This window comes from Rhineura floridana, chromosome 1, assembly GCF_030035675.1.
Source record: "Rhineura floridana isolate rRhiFlo1 chromosome 1, rRhiFlo1.hap2, whole genome shotgun sequence".
In the NCBI taxonomy this organism is placed as follows: Eukaryota; Metazoa; Chordata; class Lepidosauria; order Squamata; family Rhineuridae; genus Rhineura; species Rhineura floridana.
The window spans coordinates 27,430,623-27,448,724 of record NC_084480.1 but is presented as its reverse complement, the minus strand read 5'-3'; the positions used below and the strand labels follow the sequence as shown (position 1 = coordinate 27,448,724).

At 44.2% G+C, this 18,102-nt stretch overlaps 1 long non-coding RNA gene across 1 annotated transcript in view; it reads right to left on the bottom strand.

Annotated features, from left to right (window-relative positions):
* LOC133375655 (uncharacterized) overlaps positions 1 to 9,569 on the bottom strand; it is a 53,079-nt gene extending 43,510 nt beyond the window's left edge. Inside the window, exon 1 of the long non-coding RNA XR_009760280.1 lies at positions 9,516 to 9,569. This is a non-coding gene — a long non-coding RNA (uncharacterized LOC133375655). The remainder of the gene's footprint in view (positions 1 to 9,515) is intronic.
* Between the last annotated feature and the right edge of the window lie 8,533 nt (positions 9,570 to 18,102).

Below are 18,102 nucleotides of genomic sequence, written 5' to 3'. Positions count from 1 at the left end.
CTCCTAGGTTCTGGAACTCCCTTCCTAGGGAGGCATGAATGGCCCCCTCCTTGCCATCCTTCCGTCAGCAAGTAAAGACTTTTTTATTCTGACAGGCTTTTGGGATAGAAGGTGTTTAGGACTGGGCTTTACAAGACTTGTTTTATTGTTCTATATTATTATTTGTATTATTTTAAATTGTTTTTAGATTTTTAAGTGCCTTTTACGGTTTTAATGTTGTGCATAGTTTAATTGTATTTTAATTGTATGCTTTTCTATGTTTTTAACTACATGTAGTTCTATTTGTAAGCCGCCTTGAGTTCCAGTTTGGAAAAAGAGTGGGGTAAAAATAAAGTTTCAATTCAATTCAATTCAATATAGAAGAAGAATCAGTTAGGTTTAATAGATCAGAAACAGCACTATACTAGTGATGCTACCAATGTTCATAATTATTCAGTGGTTCACAAGAAAAACCTGTCCGCTTGTAATGCTTGGTTGCATTGGAGAGCAGAGCATCTGCTCTCCAAATTCTTCTCTGGATCTGATTGAATCTAAGCCAGAGAGTCTACACCTCCCTTTCACTCTATTGCCCTGAAGGCTCCCTGCACCATCCCCCATGAGCAGCTTTCTCTTTGCACTTATGTACCAGGTGACAGTGGGAGGAGGGAGGGGTTGCTAGAGGCCTCTACACAAGGCCCTCCCTTCCTGTCACCTGGAATACTCATGGCAACCCTCCTATCCTATTTGTGAAAGTTTATCAAATTATATATGGGGTGGCCATGTGTCCTATTTTACAGAGGCAGTCCTCTATTTGAAAGTGTCCTCTATTTGAAGAGCTGTCAGAGGACACTACTCTATTCAAAGGAGTCCTCTGTTTGAAAGTGTCCTCTGTTTGAATGGCTGTCTGTTCAAGTGTGATTTCAAGTGTGCTCTCCCATAAGCAGGGAACTTGAAGTTGCCCATCAACAGTTAGCCCAGGTTAAAAGTCTTCCCCAAGGGTGATATGGTTAGAGTGTTGCACTCAAACCTGGCAGAACAGGGTTCAGATCCCTTACTCAGCCACAACACTCACTGGGTGATCTTATGCCAGTCACTGTCTCTCATCCTACCCTACCTGACAGGGTTGTTGCAAGGATAAGATGGGGAGAGGGAGAACCATGTACATTACCTTGAGTTCATTGGAGGAAGAGTGGGATGTAAATGCAATTTTATTATTAATTAATAAATAATTATTATAATTTAAATGGAGATGCATGTATTTATTTCTAAATGGGTATTTATACATATAAAATAGGATATGCAATTTTATGCAGATCTGTGTCCTGTTTTGTCCTCTGTTTTTGTGATTCATGTTCTCTTTTTTTGGCAATGTGTAACAGGGCACTCTATAATTACCATACTATAATTATCCCTTGTACCAGGCTATGGTTTGAAGGCACATGAGGCCACCACCTTGCTGAAGCTAAGCAGGTCTGGGACTGGTCAGTACCTGGATGGGAGACCACCTGGGAACCACATGTATGCTGCCTTGGGTTTCAGGGTGAAAAAAAAGGGAGGTATAAATGTAACAAATAAATAATAAATAAATGATTATACACATCTCTTGAACTTAAAAAAGTAGATTTCTGCAAAGTCAGAAATGTGTGCAATTTGATTGCTATGCAACATTTACCTTGACGTCAAAATTTCATTTCAGGCTAGAAATGTCCAAGATAGGTATAAACAGCACCATCCCAGCCTAGTGAATACAGCAGCAACCAGAGACCAGTATCAGGACCATCATTAGTACTCATCAGCAACCTATATGCATAACCATAGAAGAGAGGCAGTGAGCTGGTTTGCACATCACATGGAAGGATAGTGTGACATGCACAAGCTGGAACCAGCTCAAGCAGGTGTCAGACTTGCATGGCCCATGCCTCCTCCTCCTCCTGCGCAGTAGAACTGAAGTAGTTCAGAAGTTATCCTTTCTTGCCCAGACCGAGAACTGTGGTTAACATTAACTGTGGCTAGTTTAAACAAACCAGTTTAAGAAACCATGGTTTGAAGTTGGCTTCTTTTCAACTAATCACAGGTAACATTAACCACAGTTTGTGGGCCAGACAACATGACTGAATCACAGTTGGGACCACAGCTATGTGGGAGAAAGAGAGAGAAGATAGCTCACAAGTCTGAGGTTCATTCAGACGTTGCCAGTCACACTGGACTATGGTTTAGCATGATATGCAAACATGGTCAGTTTGGTAAAGTAGCTAGCATGTCAGACTAGGCCCAGAGAGACCCAGGTTCAAATTCTCATTCTGTCATGAAGCTCACTGGGCCAGTCATTCTTTTTCAGCCTGACCAACCTCACAGGAAGATTGTGAGTGTAGTGTATTGGCCCTCCAGGCATGCCATACCAGGAACTGCTGAGTCAGCCCCAGGCTGTGGGCCTTACAAGCAGCACCATGCTGTGGGTCTTGTTCTCTGTATATAAATAGTTATAGTAAAGTTCTTGTTATTGTTAGATTATCTGTGTGGCCTCTTCCTTCATGATACTTTTAACTGGCGAAGAGGATGGGATACTAAGGCACACAGAGTCTTTTCTTCATGCATTAGAGGCTTAAAGGGAGAGAACATTTCTCCTTAGACTGCATTAGGACATCAGCTTGGGCCTTGTGGAAACCACTGCAAAGCACTCCAGGTCAGTGTGTATCTTGTGCAATATGGCCACCCAAGGGCATCTTGAAGAATTTAACCCTGCATGTCCCAGCAAGTGGGAACGTTATGCAGTCAGGCTGGAATTTTACTTGGCAGCAAATGGCATTACAGAGTCAGAGAAGAAGCGTGCTGTGTTACTCAGTGTCTGTGGGCTGGACACCTTTGACCTAGCCCAGGCCCTCGTAGCATGAGCAAAACTTGCTAATACATCTTATGAGGATATCCTGAATGCTTTACAAGGACATTTCTCTCCAAAACTGCACAACGTAATTCTTTCTACAAACGAAATCAGGGCCCAACAGAGAGTGTGTCACTGTATTTTGCTGAACTTAGACGCATAGCAAAACACTGCAATTTCCCAAACCTTGAGGAGATGCTGCGTGATCGCCTGGTCTGTGGCTTGCACGATGAGGGCCTGCAAAATTGCCTGTTTGCAAAAGGACAGCTCGTATTCAAGACTGCATTAGAGGAACCTCTGGCTACAGCAGCAACAACAGCAAGCGCCCGAGAAGTGTGCTTGGCAAGAAACTCACCCTGTTCAGAAACCCAACTGGCTAAAGATTCAAATCAACAACATCTAGAGATTCACAGGCTGCAGTGCAAATGCTCATCAACTAGAGTAGGTGCTGCAGGACCTCCGAGATCAGACAAGTTTCTCCAGTGAAATGTTAAGAGCTGTGGCGGATCCCATGAACGGCATGCCTGCCGTTTCAGAGGTGCACAGTGTCGGTATTGTCAAAAAGTTGGGCATATTGAGCGAGTATGCCAAGCCAAGGCAGAAGCAGCCACCCCCAGAAGTGTGGTGGAAAGGAAAACACCATCAAGGACACAAAGCAGTACCACACACACTGTACAGAAGTTTTCCACATATGACAACACAGAGGAGGTGATTAACCACATCAAGCCAGGGTTGCAGTACTCTGCCAATGTGAGGAAGGTGAAGGTGACTCTATGCACCATGGAAGTTGATTCGGGCTCAGGCTATACTATCATCTCATCGGAAACCTACTAGCAAATATTTCCTTGTGGGGGCCCACACATTGTCCCTTTCCGCTCCAAACTTACTGATTACCAGGAAAATCAGGTTCCAACAAAGGGTGTCTGTGAAGTTGAGGTGATTACCAAACTTTCCATGGAACTTTACAGTTATTGGTTGCTCAAGGGCATTGCACCAGTCTCCTTGGCTTAGATTGGTTTGAGCCATTGGGCATTGCTCTCACGGGGGTTCACCAGATTGGTGAATCATTATGGGATAGCATCCTAAATTATTTCAAAGCTGTTTTTGATAAAGGTCTTGGGAAATATCAGGGGCCTCCTATTCCGTTGTTCTTGGATCCTACTGTGGCCCCCATCTGTATTAAACCCTGTTGTGTTCCATTTGCACTGTGAGCAAAGATTGATGCTGAACTTGATCGCCTCATAGAGCAAGGCATCTTGGAGCCAGTGACACACCCTACAAAGGAGACACCCATTGTCACTCCATTGAAGGCCAATGGCGACATCCACATTTGTGGTGACTACAAGTGCACTATCAATAACGCCCTGCATTAGCATCCATATCCAATCCCAGTGGTGAGTCATCTTTTGGCATCACTTTCACAAGGAAAAGTTTTTGCAAAGTTTGACCTGGCCCAGGCCTATCAGCAACTGTCTGTGGATGATGCTACTGCCTATACTCAGACTATCACCACTCATCGTGGAGCATTCAGAGTAAAACACCTCCATTTGGGTGTTGCAGTGGCCCCAGGAATTTTTCAGAGCTTCATGGAGGACATTCTCAAAGGAGCACCAGGTGCCATACCGTATTTTGATGATGTCTTGGTTGCCGGCAACTCCATTGCTGAACTTGCTTCACGGGTGTGGGATGTACTGCACCGTTTTGCTGTTGCTGGTCTCCAGGTCAAGCATGAGAAATGTGTATTTGGTGTTTCCCAAATTGAATTCCTTGGCTACAGTGTTGATGCCACTGGCATTTGGCCTACCCCAGAAAAATTTAAAGCAATTCATGAAGCTCCAATGCCCCGTAATAAACGGGAACTCCAAGCCTTCTTGGGACTCTTGAAATTCTATCACGCCTTTTTGAAACATAAGGCTACAGTGGCAGAACCATTGCATTGCCTTCTTGACACGTATGCTACCTGGCAGTTGACAGCCCAGCATGATAAGGCTTTCTGTGATGTAAAACACCTGTTAACGTCTGACAGTGTCTTGGTGCACTATGATGAACAGAAGCCCTTGATTCTCACACGTGATACAACTCCATATGGTATTGGAGCTGTTCTAAGCAACCAACTTGAGGACTCTTGTGAGGTGTCTATCACTTTCTACTCCAGAACAATGTCTTCAACAGAACGGAATTATGCCCAAATTGAGAGGCCCTGGCTATTGTGGCTAGTGTAAAAAAATTCCATGACTATGTCTATGGTCAACCATTCACTATTGCTACTGACCAGAAGCCATTATTAGGATTGTTTGCCCCTAACCAGCAGACGCCTCAAATATTATCTCCACGCATGTTGCAGTGGGTGATTTTCCTGAACGTGTATGATTACACATTGCAACATTACAGCATTGCCCATGCTGATGCTTTGAACCACCTTCCTCTTTCTTCTGCTGGGGTTGATGAAAACCCTCTGCTGGATGTGCTGTTGTTAGAGTCATTACCGGAACTACTCCTCTATGCTGGGAATATTGCCACTGCTTCGTCCAAGGACCCAGTTCTTGCCCGTGTTCTCAGCTGGGTGTGGAGAGGTTGGCCATTAGGAAAGTTTGAGGAGAAATTCAGACTATTTGTATCCAAACAACATGAACTATCAGTGCACAAGTGATGCCTCCTGTGGAGAAAGAGTGTTGTCATTCCTACTGTGTTGAGACATGGGGTGTTGGAAGCCCTACATGTCGGATACCCTGGTATAAGGTGAATGAAGGGTCTGGGGCGCAGCTATGTATGGTGGCCCAAGATGGACAGCGAGATTGAAGAATGCATCAAGAGATGTGAGAAGTGTCAGGTTTCAAGACCAGCTCCACCACATCCCCAGTGCACCCATGGGAATCAACAAAAACCCCATGGTCACGGCTTCATATCAACTTTGCAGGCCCCTTCCAGGGACAAACTTTCTCGACAGTTGTTGATACATACTTCAAATGGTTAGAAGTGGTTCCGGTATCATCAATTATATCTCATATTGTTATCAAGACCTTATGCAGGCTTTTCACAACACATGGGTTGCCAAACACCATTGTCTCAGACAATGGGGCCCAGTTTACATCTGCGGAATTCCACACATTCCTGGATAATGGACTGATTCAGCTTGTCACTTCAGCCCCTTTTCATCCAGCAACCAATGGCCAGGCCAAGAGGATGGTCAGCACACCAAAGGATGCACTGAAACAGATTGTAGAAGGTGACTGGGACCAATGCCTTGCAAGGTTTCTCCTGACACAACACATCACACCTTGTGCTAAATCTGGAAGGAGCCCAGCCGAGCTATTAATGAACAGGCGACTAACGACTCTGCTTGATTGGTTGCATCCTGACTTGACTGAGGACCGACCAAGGGAGTCCATTGCAGTTCAAGAACCTGCACGGGTGTTCACCCCAGGTGACCCAGTGTATGTCAGAAACTACGGTCCTGGTGATGTCGGAGAGTCGCGATGCTGGGAACGGAGAGTACTGAGCAAGCTTATGTGTGTGTGTTTGAATCCTTGCTAAAGATGCTACCTTCCCTGCAAATTAGTCAGACAGAGACTTTAAGCTTCAAAATAAGAAATAGCTACTTTATTCTGGAAGTACATGCTTGATAAGAAAAGAGTCCTATATCTAGCTAACTAGCTAAGTTGGAGCAGCAAACACTGAGACCAGTGCTTGCCCTCATGCTTTGGAGGAGAGGGAGAGACAAAACAATATGTCTGCTCCCCTCTCAAGAGAAAGAAGAAGACTGGGAAGGAGGGAAGGAACTGGGATCAACATCCTCTGCATATCAGTCTAGCAGGAAGGAACAGCAGGAGATCAAAGGACAGGTATAGCCTAGCAACCAAGAAGGTCTCTTCGCTAGCTACCCTTTTTAACCCCATGCAGCCTCAACCCACAAGTTGGAGTTGAACCACATATATTCCAACAGGTGAAACGTGGATTCCTGCCACTGTGACCCAAGCCATGAGCCCATTGTCCTATAGGGCTCAAACACCAGATGGCCATGTGTTACATTGACATGTGGACGAGAGGACGAAGCCCAGCTCTATCAGTTCTCTCTGAGGGTGCTGGAAATACTCAAGTGGAAAGAGAAAATAAGCCGGTGGCTGCTCCTGATGCCAGACAAGAGCAGTTACACCTGGACCCTGAAGTGGACGAGTATGAACCAGAGCCAAATGGGGAACTAGGGGATGCACCATCAGCTTCAATGCAAAATTGTCATCGATTGACCTGCACCAGGGCTCGTCCCAAGTATCTTCAGGACTATGAGAGCTAGGAGGGAGGGGTGTAGTGTATTGGCCCTCCAGGCTAGCCATACCAGGAACTGCTGAGCCAGCCTCAGGCTGTGGCAGTTTCAGTTCCAGGCCTGCCTTACAAGCAGCACCATGCTGTGGGCCTTGTTCTCTGTATATTATTAGTTATAGTAAAGTTCTTGTTATTGTTAGATCCTCTGTGTGGCCTCTTCCTTCATGATACTTTTCAGTGAGGATAATGGTGGAGAGAGAGAGAACCAGGCATGCCACCTTGAGCTCCTTGAAAAAGTGGGACAGAAATGTAAATTAATAATTGTATAGTTGATAGAACCTAATTGATAAGACCAGTTATAGCAGCATTCTTCAACTTCCCCAGATATTGTTGGACTAGAGTTTCCACGATCCATGACTAAGCTAAGCTGGCTGGGGCTGATGGGAGTTTGAGTCCAACAACATCTGGGGACCCAAGGTTGAAGAACATCTGGTTAGAGCATAAGCATTAGATTCTGTTCTATGCAATGCATGGTGTAAACACAACCCAGGGAATGGGGAAATAAATTCAGATTTACAGCTCAGTTCTTACCTATGTCTACTTGGAAGCTGATCCCTTTGAGTTCAGTGCCATCTACTTCCAAGTGTGCATACTTAGGATTTCAGTCTTGAATCAAGCATATTGTTTTCAGAAGAAAAGCAAACAAAAGCAGTATACAAGTACAGATGCACAGTCTCAATATTGGTGAGTGGACATAACTGAAATAAGACTGTGCTTACAGGTGTAACTTTAAGAAATAGCTCTCTTCTTGTTCAAAGGTTTCATGCTCCTTCTGAGCCAAAAAAAAAAAAATCTGGTAGATTTATTTCAGGAGTCTCAGGGACTTCCATGTAGCTGTTTTCAGTGATCAAAGTTACAAGATGGTTTTCATAGTAAGACATACTTTGGATGCATTTTATGAGATTAGATGACTGAGAAGATGGCTCCACGCCCAACTCTACTTAGGCTCTGCATCTTGTTGTCACTCGAACAAGTTTTTAGAGAGTGCAACACCACTGTAGCGGGAGGTGCATCTGATCAATGAATCCGGGTCGATTATTTCCAAGTGCGGTTAAGCATAATTATACTTATATTCAGACACGGGATATTTCTCTTAGCTGCAGAACTACGGTTCCAAATTCTTGCTCCTAATTCCTAGCTTTCATTTCAAAGAATATATTTAGTCTTTCGTGTACCCAGAAAATGTGAGCTGATGGGAAACCAGCGCGGGAAAGCTTTCAAACATTTGCACACAGCCTGAAACGAGATCCCTTGCAAGAGGCCAATTGCACTGTTCATTCCAACAGTTAATTCTGACACCAAAGTTGCAACTATTTCTTTCTTTTGTTGACTTTTTTTTGTGCTCTACAGTTGATGCATTTTGGAGAATGATTTGCACTTGTGCCAATTCAGGGATGTTCAGCTTGCCTTCTTTTTTCCCCTTTTCTGCTTGCTTTCTAACTCTATCGATTTTGTCTTTTTGCCGTTCCCGTTCCTCAGTTACCCCAGGAGACAGGGAAACACTCAGCAGTACACCACAAAGTGTTCTTTCACATGGTTGCCATATGCTAGCTTTTAGGTAGAGGTGCACACCTTCACTGCCCATGGGACTTCCCAAGATCTTAAGCAGGGGCCAGAAGTGTGTGGCAAAATGCATGATCTGCATGCTGAAACCACAACGACTTGAAAAGGATCTCAGGGAGCTGCAGCAAGCCTCTGTCTGAGACCCTGAAGAGTAGCCAGGTAGGGGAGATGGACTGCCTCAGTTTAGAGGAGGTGCGTAGGTTGCCATCATGCTGGTGAATTAGAGGGGGCTCTTAATACCCAGCTGATCAAAAAGAGGCTTGCTAACCAATTTCTCTTGGGGAGGGGGACAGCAGTAACTGAAGGAACAGCTGCGAAAGTCAATGGTCCTCAACTAGGGTTTGAGAAAGATTGCATTTGTTACAGTGCTGGCCCAACTATATTTTGCTGTCCAAACTATCACTTCCTGATAGGGCCAACATTTTCACAAGTTATCTTGCACCCGATCATGCCCATCTATTCCTGCCTAACCGCCCCATCATCACTTTGCCAAGCCAGTCCTTCATTATCATCCCCTTCTTACTTAAAACCAATTCCAGTCTGCATTTGTGAATGTTTTGTTTAATTACTTGGCCAAGAAGACTTACCAGCCACAATTGCATTCCTTTTTTCCCTTGGTAGGCTGCTCTGCTCTGCTCTGCCCCTCCTCTTCAAACTTTCCAATTCATTTCCTTGCTTTTTGTAGAACTGCCATGATTTCTTAAACCCCTTAAGGATTTTCACATTGCTTCTTCCAAATTGCCAGGATAAGAGGCTGCTACACTCATCCACTTACCTGACCTCCTGCAGCCCAGTTCAGCCTCTGTTGCTCAGCATGCTGTAATTCAATGAGGCCCAGAGACTAACAGTCCTTATTGAAGGCCAGCCCAACTGCTCGGCCTCCACCTACAGTTTCGGGAGCTTGGCCAATCTATGATCAGGAGATGGGTAATCCCACCTCCCTCCCTTCTGGATAAAGAAACCTCAGCTACAGCTCGGCCTTGCTGGTGCAGCGTGCAACAACTCCATATGCAATGCACAAACTTCGTTAGGTCCAGCCTATTCAGGCCTAACTGAACAAATCTTCAGTACAAATTGCCCTGCCAAAATCCAGGGCCAAACACTGAACAGACTTTGCACAAAATATCCATCACTGGATCACCTGACTTTTTCAAAACACAGTCAGGGGGGCAGGGGAAATCCAATTTGATTGATGCAATGATATTGAGAGGCTGGTTTAACCCTTTTACCCTGCACCATTCTTGACATCTAATCAACCGATACCCACCTATGCTAACCCTTGGCATCATTCTTGGCCTTTGATAGCCTAATAATGATTTTTTTTCTAATCTCTTTTTAAATCCATCTATAGCTCTGTTGGGGCATATTGGGGGTGGGGGTGGGATGTTTATGGGACACAGGGCTGTGTGTACTACCCTGGCCCATCCCAAGTCGGGTGTGTGCTATCCTGACCTTTCCACATCAAGCAGGAAGGTCTGAAGGGGCTTCTCACTACATTCAGTTTAAAGCCGCTGCCCCTACCCAGACCTTCCTGCTCAATATGCAAAGATCTCAAGTGGGGACAAGGGACGTTGGTGGGTGTTGCATGCACAACCCCACTGCCTTCTTCACACATTGACGATGAGTGCTTTAAGAGGCCATAAGTTGGCAGCCCTCAGCACATTTTGTGGGAGTGAATTCCATAGTTTAACTATGGAGAAGAATTTTGACATTTTTGGATTTGTTACTGAAAACTGTCAGAATCCATAAATCCTGTATGTCTTTGGATCGGGTTTGACTAACGCTTGCAACTGTCAGCAACACCGGCTTTTTAAAAAAAACAAATCCCTGGCTAATTTGACATTGTTGTAAATGTAAACAGCTTTGCTCTGAAGTGCTGCAATGTGTATTCCTTTGACGTTCTGTCTCAATGAGGTAATAATCACTATTAACATCTTTGGTCAGCACTAAGGCAAGGGGCAGAATTGACAGGCGATGATTTGACTAATTTTAATTTAAATAGAAAACCCAAGAGATCATCAGTGGAAAGATGCCAACAGCATTAGCAATTTCATTAGCTATTACAAGTAGATTGGAAGTAGCAAAAAAAACGGGGGGGGGGGAAATGTTGTGGATGGTCACCACAAGCCACTTGCGAAAACCAAAACACAGACCGGAACCAAAGAGCGAACCCCATCCCTAGCACCATGTGAAACAGTACTTCCTTCTGACTGGTTTCTCAGAGGTGAAGGAAACACGCTCTGCATATGCTGACAGTGATTTCTGTTATTGTTATTGTTATCCTGACAAAGACTTTATATATTGCAAAGCTATGTCCTGGGAACGTAGCCCTGGCTTACTTCCAGCGTTGGCTATTAGAAGGACAAGAGGGAAAGGTGTGTATTAAAAAGGGGTGGAAAAGAAAATCAGATGGTGAAAGGAATGTGGAACTGAAAATGAGGTACAAAATAATGGTTGGGTCTCCAAAGTATCTGTGGACACCTGATGCTAGCGACAGATGAATTTGTCAGTTTTGGTTTCCTCTTGAACGGGCTTGTCTAAAATTGCTTCCCAGTCAAGAGTGGGTCTTTGCCTGGGCCACAGACAGATACAGGCCTTGTCTGTGGGGACTTGATTAATCTGTCAGTTTCTGTTTCTCCCAGTTTCTCATGTTTCCAGTCTTACATTCAGTTTGCCATATTTCCACATTTGTATGCATTTGTTTTTAGAAAAAGTCCTCATGAAAAAAACTGTATGCATTTTAGTGCATATTTTCCATAAGATTCACATTTTTGTATGCATTTATGTCTTAAAATGCATATTTTGCAAGTAATTTCCCCTGATATAATCCATTTTATTTAATTTTCTAACATACACATTTTTGGGGGATGCACTTTTTCCTAATATACACGGTTTCTGTTGAAGAACTGCATCACAAAATTCAGAGAAGAACCTTGGACAGTTCCTTGAAAGTTTGGATTAAAACCTGAAGTGGGTTCTACTGCTGCCCTGACGTGGCGCCACCAGCTGCCACTATACAGTATCTGGTTGGTTGCCGCTCTGATCTAGCAACTTGTTTTGTTTGTTTGCTAGAAGTTAGAATAAAAGCTGCTAAAAAGTATTTTTTGTGGGATAATGCAATGCAAATAAGAAAACCTAAAATGTTGCAGCAGAAATAAGGAAAGGGGAAGTGGGGGCAGGGCTGATGATAATGGAGAGAATAATACTTTTTAAAAGGTGGTGGCCACATCCTACACACAGTAAGGGCATCTTGGTGCTATCATGTGAAGCTGCTATATGTTCAGCAAGAACACTGTTCCTTTCTAGCCCAGCATTGACCACTCTGGCTGGCAGCAGCTCTCCAAGGTCTCAAGGTCCCATCATCACTTACTATGGTGCTCGAGACTGAACTTGGAACCTTCTGCATGGAAAGCGCACCTGAGACAGAGCCTCTCTTCAGCACCCCAGATGCCAATAGGGTGGCCTGGTGGAAGAAAGACAGGACTCCTGCACCTTTAATAGTTGTTCAACACAACAATTAAAGGTGCAGGAGCCCTTTTCTTTTTCCATCTGACCACCCTATTGGCAATTGGGTTAGTGAAGTTTTACACCCCTGGTGCTCACTAGCTATGATGATTTGTTGCCTTTTTGCTTTGGCATAAGTGGAAGGACAGATTTTGTGCCTGAGTGCAAGAGAGTCCCACTGAAAGAGCATAACCTTTTTCTCATTAGGTCTCAGAGCAGCCTTGGACCCTGAAACCTAGATTCAAACTCCAGTTCATCTATGTGTGTCCATGGTCAGATTGCTGTCTCCAGTGGCAGCTGGTAATGTTGTGACTTGGTAGGGTTACGATCTTTAAGCTTGCTCTTTTCATCACAATATGAGTTGTACACCACTTATTTACAAAAGTGTACCATTACACATGTGCAGAGTGCCACTGTCTCCTCACTAAAAATATATCATTTCTCTGCACATCTATGGACAATGGAAGAGCTTCCACATAAGAGGACCTAGTAAGATTTTCAGACAAGATTGATTCCACACCTCTTATTTAGAAATTAAACCATACCACATGATATAAGTTTTTAATGCATATATTGATCACATGTACACATCCATTCCTAAAAAAAAACTACACACACACTTTTAAAATATGAGGAACACTTGCTTCCAGTTGCATGCATTTTTCCTCCCCAAAACGAGCAATTTATCTTTTCATGGATTAGAACTGGCTGTGTGGTGCAAAGAGCTGATTGGCCAGAGAACAGGAAGATGATTGGCCAGAGAACAGCAGACTGACAGAAATGCCTTCACAAGCCTCTGTAAGTCCAAGAAATTATAAAATGTGTGTGGAACAGGAAAGCGTATATAACTTAGATATTTTTTGGGGGGGGGGAGGGTTTTTTTTTTTTAAATGGCTTAGCATTCTCATTGGGAGGGCTGTGCCCCAGCAGCCCTCCACTGGCCATCTCTCAAACTCAGTCCACTTCTGTCAAATGAGGGAAATAACAGAATACTCGTGATCACTGATTTCACACAGAAGTACTTTCACGTCATGACCAATTAAAAACCACACTTACAACACAACTCTCTTCTTATTTACCCACTAAGAAATCCCGTTGTTTTCAATGGGGCTAAATCCTAGTTAAGTGTGTATAGGATTATTGCAGCCTGAATATGCCATCCAACATTTCCACTCTTTCCTGACCCCGGCAGAAAAAGATACTGGGAAGCCCATTTGTCCAGTTTACAACAGACCCCTCACTTATACAAAGAGTTCCAAAGCAATTTTTTGTTGTTGTTTCATTGAGCCGAGGAAGAACAAACGTCACTCTGCCCTGTTCCCCTTATTGACTTCTGACAGCCTTTATACTTTCAAATGCCAATTAACAGGTGTCAGAAATGCTGGTTCTTACCAGGAGACCTATGTCTGCATAACAAGCCAAGCATTTGGATGATCCCAGCCGCCTAGCATAAATATCATGGCGTTCAAGCCCCCCTGGGGCCTGTGGAGTTTACAAGTATGCTGTCAAGATCCTCTTCGTTGAGAGAGCCCTTGAAGTCCTGCCAAAGACCGAGGGGGACTCCGGGACTTTTTTGTGCTCCTATACACCAGCCCCTGGCTCCAGAAGCCAACTCTCCCTGCACTCTGACATTCCAGTGGGGAGTGTGGCAGCGCATGCCTGCATGGTGATGCCAAAACAGCAGGTGACACTGGCCCAAGCAGCAAGGGGAAAGTAGCTCAGTGGCTTCTTGTTACATGTCCTCAGAACTCTACAGGACGGAATTAGGGACAGAGGAACAGTTATAAAATGAGGTTACAAAATCCGGATGTACAGATCAAATTGAGATGGTTGTAAGGGATAGCATTATAGGCATAGACCCTGATAACATAGCTCGTGGCGGCGGGACAATATCCCCTTGCATCTGACTTTAGCATATCCCAGGATGAATTACATTGCAGGCCAGTGATCCAAAACACTCTCCCAGTCTCTCTAGAGTTGGCAGGGGAAAGAGGGAGAGAAAGCAGGGGCGTGGGGGGCAGAAGTCTGTCAAAATGGTGACACAAGGGCAGATGGATACATATAATCAAATCTTGATGATCCTTTACAAAACACAAAAGATTATGATGATCCTTACAAAACAAAACAAAAACACATCTTGCTAATCCTAAATATTTCCTCCTTAACCTGGAATCCTGTTCTAGTTTACACAGAAGGTAATTAGGCACTTGCTAGGAAGCTATGAAATATTTAGCTTTCTTTTCACTTACAGAACCCTTATTTTTAATCAGCAATATAGACCTGATCATCCTCTATTGATCCTATTGGTATAGGGATCTGGCTAAGATTCAAAGAACCACACTTGGGCTCTCGGGCTCCAGGGAGTTTGAGACAAGGGAGTTTCTACCGTGTTATGGTTTTAATCAGAGCTTGGAAAAGTTACTTTTTTGAACTACAACTCCCATCAGACCAATCCAGTGGCCATGCTGGCTGGGGCTGATGGGAGTTGTAGTTCAAAAAAGTAACTTTTCCAAGCTCTGGTTTTAATTCATGTTTATTTCTATGCCGGTTTTCAGCCTCCCGCCCGCCCGCCCGCCCGAACACACACACACACATGCACACATGCTTCAAGGCAGCTCACAGAGGTAAATACAAATGCAACATTCAAAAACTACAGTAAAAATACAACTTACAACAATTCAAAGCAACAATATCTCACTAAAACATCCTAACAGCTTTCTGCTGTGTCACTAATGAGTTTTATCATGAACATCACAGGCAGAAATATTGAATCTAGAATACTTGGTTTTAAGTTCCATTCCATTGACTTGGAAGGCTACACTAATTGATCTTGGAAGTTCTACCTCCACTGCAATATGCCTCTGAATACCAGTTGCTGGGAATCACAAGTGGGGAGAGTGCTGTTGTGCTTGGGTTCTGCTTGTGCCCTTTCCATGAGCATCTGGTTGGCCACTGTGAGAAGAGGACTACATGACCTTGTTGCCTGAACCAGCAAAGCTCTTCTTATGTTTGTAAGGCTTACATGAGATGTAGTTTTATACTGCAATCCCATACATGACATGTCTGCTCAGAAATAAGCCCTATAGGGTTCAATGAGGCTTACTCTTGGGCAAGAGCAGGCCTGGAGCCAGATGGTAGCCAGGTTGGGCCCTGGTCGAGGGACCCTGTGTCCCAGAGGGGGCCCTCCTTAAGAAGGGAGGGTGAAGCTCCTGCTTGGCGATCCATGGCAGTGTTGGGTTGCAGAACTCAGCAACCCGACACTGCCATGGATCGCAAAGTGGGAGTTCAATGGAGCTCCCAGCCAACCCCCTGATACAGGTGGCACAGGGCTTAAATAAGCCTGCCCACCCCATCTACCTGCCACATCAGCAAGCATGTGTGCCTTCACCCAAGATGGCAGTGGGGTGTATGTAAGGGGTTGATGCCCCTGCCGCCATCTTGGGTGATGGCAGGCATGCATGTGCACGGGGTATGCATGCTGATGTCAGAGATAGGTGGAGCGGGTGGGCTAATTTAAGCCCTGGGCCGCCTGAATCAGGCAGGGGTGTTCCTATGTCATCCACACAGGACATAGGAAGCTGCTTTGTATTGGGTCATGCCATTTGTCATAAGGACATAAGGACATTCTTCTGGATCAGGCCAGTCCTGTTCTCACAGTGGCCAACCAGATGCTTATGGAAAGCCCCAAAGCATAACCTGAGTGTGAAAGCACTCTCCCCACTTGTGATTCCCAGCAACTGGCAATCAGATGCATGCTACTTCTGATAGTGGTGGGAGGACATAGCCATCATGGCTAGTAGCCACTGGTAGCCTTATCCTCCATGAATTTATCTAATCCTCTTTGTAAGGCCATCCAAGTTGGTGGCCATCTCTGCCTCTTCTGGGAGTGAGTTCCATAGATTAACTATGTGCTGAGTGAAGAAATACTTTCTTTTATCTGTCCTGAATCTTTCAATGTTCAGTTTTATTGGATGTCCATGAATTCTAGTGTTATAAGAGAGGGAGTTTTTTCTTCTTCTCACTTTATTCACACCATGCTTTCTCCATCTAGGTCAGTATTGTCTTCACTGATTGGCAGCGGCTTCCAAAATTTGAGACAGGGTGTCTCCAAGCCCTACCTGAAGATCCCCGGGATTGAATCTGGGACCTTGGTCTGACCAATGGCCTGACTTGGTATAAGGCAGCTGCCTATTATCCTATATTATAGGCTTGCTTAGCTCTCTGTACTAGAGTGGTACAGGGTGAGCATTCATAGAATCATAGAATAATAGTTGATAGGGGCCTATAAGGCCATTGTGTCCAACCCTCTGCTTAGTGCAGGAATCCAAATTAAAGCGTACCCAACAGGTGGCTGTCCAGCTGCCTCGTGAATGCCTCCAGTGTTGGAGAGCCCACCACCTCCCTAGGTAATTGTGTTACCGCTCTAACAGTTAGGAAAGTTTTCCTGATGTTCTGTATAAATCTGGCTTCCTGTAACTTGAGCCAGTTATTCCATGTCCTGCATTCTGGGTTGATCAAGAAGAGATCCTGGTCCTCCTCTGTGTGACAACCTTTGAAGTACTTGAAGAGTGCTATCCTATCCTCCCTCAGTCTTCTCTTCTCAAGGCTAAACATGCCCAGTTCTTTCAGCCTCTCCTCATAGGGGGTTGTTTCCAGTCCCTTGATCATCCTTGTTGCCCTTCTGTTTCAGTTTCAAAGGCTTGAACAAAATAAATCTCAAAACAGATGGAGAATAGAAACAGTATAACTCTGAATGCCAAATACTAGGGGCAAACAGGAAGGACATTTGCCTTTATGTCCTGCTTTTGAATACCCCAGATTCATCTGGATGGCCATATTTGGATGATATGGCCCCTTAGCTTGATCCAGTAGCAATCTTCTTATGGAGCCTCTTCATATCTGATATATGCAAGTGACACTCATACAATTTCAACAGCAGTGTTTGCATCATATTGAACAAAAGGACTATAGCTCAATGGTAAAGCTTTGCAAACAGAACCTCTTCAGCCTCCTGTGTGAAACCTTGGAGAGCTTCTGCCTGTCGGTGTAGATGAGATTAAGCTAGATGAACCCATGATCTGACCCAGTGCAAAGCCACTTCCTGTGTTCCTAATTGCATTTTTCCATGTGCAAACCTAACAACATAACCATCATCCAAGTCTATGCTCCAATGGCAAATGCAGAAGAAGAGGAACTGGAGAGATTCTATGCAGAAGTACGGGAAGAAATTGATCACACACCAAAACAAGATGTGCTGATAATCATGGGGGATTGGAATGCAAAAGTAGAGAACAGAGAAGAATTAGGAATTGTGAGGAAATGGGGCTTAGGAGACAGAAATGAAGCAGGAGAAAGACTTATTGAATTCTGTGAAGCCAATAATTTGTTTTTTGCAAAAACATTTTTTGAGCAACCAAAAAGATGACTGTACACGTGGACATCACCAAATGGTCAGTACAGGAATGAAATTGATTATATATCCGGGAGCAGAAGATGGAGAAGTTCCATACTTCCTGTGAAAACAAGACCACGAGTAGACTGAGGTACAGATCATGAACTGGTCATATCGAAAATCAGAGAAAAGTTAAAGAACAACAACAAAGCAATCATAATGCCAAAATACAATTTAAATAACATTCCAGAAGAATATAAAGATCAAATAAGGAACAGGTATGAGGCTTTAAACTTAGTTGACAGAGAACCAGAAGAACTATGGAATGAAGTCAGAGACATTATCAGGGAAGAATGCAAAAAAAAATACCTCTAGTGAAAAAGAGAGAAAGACCTCAATGGGTGACTGAAGAAACTCTTAAAATGGTTAAAGAGAGAAGGAAAGCAAAAGCAAAAGGAGATAGAAG